The sequence below is a fragment of the Paramacrobiotus metropolitanus genome, unplaced genomic scaffold, assembly GCF_019649055.1.
Source record: "Paramacrobiotus metropolitanus isolate TYO unplaced genomic scaffold, Prichtersi_v1.0 Parri_scaffold0000038, whole genome shotgun sequence".
NCBI lineage: Eukaryota > Metazoa > Tardigrada > Eutardigrada > Parachela > Macrobiotidae > Paramacrobiotus > Paramacrobiotus metropolitanus.
The window spans coordinates 204,915-207,937 of NW_026570258.1; positions in this window are offsets into that span (position 1 = coordinate 204,915).

Consider the following 3,023-nt stretch of genomic DNA (forward strand, 5'->3'; position numbering starts at 1 on the left):
TTGGAGGTCGAATGAGTCACCGGAGCTCATCGACCTTGGGCGTTTCCCGGGGAGTTACTCCGAGCTGGCCCGTTGTTGGGCGACGCCAAGCCGAAATGCTGGTGTGGCGGTAACTGTTGCCGCCGTTCCGGAGATCCTTGTTGACCTCCACCGCTATTCCTGCGGTTGCTACCCGACCCGTTTCCTGGGCCGGTTTGCCGGTTTCCGTTACCGGCGCCGCCCGAGCCTCCACCTTGTTGGCGTTGGCGCGGGGGCGGCACGACCAGTGCATAGTTCGGGTTGGCCGATCCCAACGGTCCTCCCGTCTGGTATCGCGTATGCCAATCCTCGAACCAACGGCGATTCGGGTTGTCCTGTACCCGAGTGCCGATGAACGCACATCGTGCTTGGTCGTGATTGCTGAACTTGCAGAAGTTGCAAGTAAAGCTGTCCGCTAACGACCATTGGAGGAACAGTTGTTCCATCCGGTCCACGTAGGTCGTGTATTGCCGAGCACTTTGTTGTGCCTGGGGGGGTCGGTTCCCTTGTTGGTTGCCGCCTCCGCCGCGGTTAGGAAAGTTACCGCGACCGCGTTTTCCGCCGCCACGTCCTTTTCCGCGACCAAAACCTCCGCCGCCGTATCCCTGTGTGGGAGGTGGGCGTATGCGGAGTATCCCTGGTTCGGGTTCTGTCCGTAACCAAAACCTGTGTTGTTTTGGTTACCGCCCGAGCCATAACCTGGGCCTCCGTAGTTGTTAACGGGGGCTCCTATTCCAGGTGCCGGGGGATTCAGGTTTGCTGCCGCCGCGCTCGCCCAAGTCTGTTGCTGGACTGGTGCTTGTTGCACCGGTGGCGTCGGCGCCGGACTCGGTTGTCCGTACTGTGCCGTCGGAGTTTGGTATCCCGGCATCATGTGCGGCTGATATCCGGTTTGTTGCGATATCGCCGGAGGTGGAGCCGGGACAGGTGCAGGTGTTGCTGCCCGAACTCTGGCGTAGTCGCCATCGCGTTGTCTGCGCACCTCATACATTTGCTTGCCATTGACGAAGCTCCGTAAGTAGTCGCGGAACTTGGTGTCGCTGGCATCCTGATTTCCAGGGCTTCCCGTAGTTTGGGTTCGTGGATATTCTCCTTGAGGTGGTACATTATTATTTGATCGGTAATCGTGGGGACTTGGGACTTCATGAACATCATTGCGTCGTAGTATTGTTCCGGCGTTTCTTCGCCGAAACGAAATATCCGTTTGTTAATTCGGGATATCATGTTCACTTCTTTGTTCTTGTCCGCAAATCGCTGCTCGAATTTGGTCAGCCATACGTTGACTGGCCATCCGCCGAGTGGTTCTCCGGCGGCTTCGAGAGTATGCCATTCTTCCGCTTGGCCCTCTAGTCGGGCTACCAAGTCGGACATGAAAGTCTGATCGTCCTCGTACCACTGTTGGGCTTGACGATACAGGCTTCGGATCTGTTTGAGCCACCCATGAAGTTTGGTGTGGTCTCCGTCGAACGGCGGTAAGGGTTGCCGACGTCCGTGAGATATCGCTCGTACCAAAGCGATATGTGCCGGGTCCTGTGCCGGAGGAATCGGGTTTGCCACCGGCGCAGCTTGTTGTGCAGCCGGGGCGGGTGGCGGGTTGGCATATGGTACGTGACCTTGCTGGTCTTCATATGCCCCCTGTTGATAGGCTTCTTCGTCGTAGCCGTCGTATTCGTCCTGTTGCGGATACCGAGCCTGGGCCTGGTCTTCGTGACGAGGCCGTTGCGGCTGTCCTCCATACTGTTGTGGAGGGGGCGCTCGATTTTGTCTCGGCGCCTGCGGGTAGAATCCACTCGGTTGATCGTAGACTCTTCCGTACCGGTTGGGCTGTGTTCCCTGAACCGGTATCCGACCTTGTATTAGTCGGTGTAGGGGCACCCGACCTTGTTGGTCGGAGCTATCCTCTCCGTTCTGTCCGTCCTGCCGCTGGTCAGTCGTGTTGAATGACCGAGCCCTTGCTCGTTCAAAGTCGAACGGCGGGTTCTGGTGGAGGAAGTTCGGGTTGGAGTTCGTCCTTGGTGGGCGATATGCTTGTATGCCCGGTCTCAGTGACGGGACTGGGAGACGTTCGGCATCTGTTGTCCGACCTCCTCTCGCATTAGGTACCGGCGCGTACGTTGTTGTCCGCGTCGCGTACGAGGTGCTGGTATATGCACCGGCAGACGTCGTTGTCGCCACGTTCGACGTTGGCACACGCGGTACCGCGGTCGACGTATTGTGTTCCGGTTCCGAAGCAGCCGGAACTGTTGGTGGTTGTGGGTTTGTTCCCACGCTTGGGTCGGTCGTTACGACTCCGACGAAGTAGGAGGTGCTGTTCTCCTTCTCCGCCATTTGCTGGGTTGGATTGATTCCCCACAGGATGTCACTGATCGTTCGTGACGGCTGTTGATCCTGTGCCGTGGACGTCCGGTATGAAGGAGGTTCAACCCGACTTCGTTCCCGGTATGGGGAAGTTCGACCTGGCTTTGTTCCAGGTGCTTCTTCTCTTCCCTCAGACACCGTGTTTCCGTGTCCATCTCGTCCATTTGCCGCATCATCTCTGTGAGATTGCGGGCGGCTTGTTCGCCGAAGTCGTATAGTTCGACTTCACGAGCTTCCAGGTAAACGATGCGGCTGTGTTGCGCCTCGTTTACTTTTCGAGCTTCGTTCAGGCTGTACTCCAGTTGAGCTCGGAGTTTCTGTTCCTCCTTGAGGGCTTGGTTCAGTCCATGAACCTGGTCGGCTAGCTGAGCATTTGCTTCCACCAGGTCGACATCGGCTGTCCTTTGGTTAGGAAAGCCCATGTCCCGAGCGTTCGCGTCGATGAATCGACGTCCCGTTCTGACGAGGAGGAGTTCCATTTCCGACTCGAGTTCGTCGGTTCGTTGCGTTAATCGGTCGATCTCGTTATCGGCCTTCTTAAGTTCCACCACATATCTATCGACTTCGTTTCGATAGACTTCGGCCTCTTCGTTGGCCTGGTTGAGTTGCTGGTGGAACGCTCCTGCTGCCTGTTCCGACTCGACCAG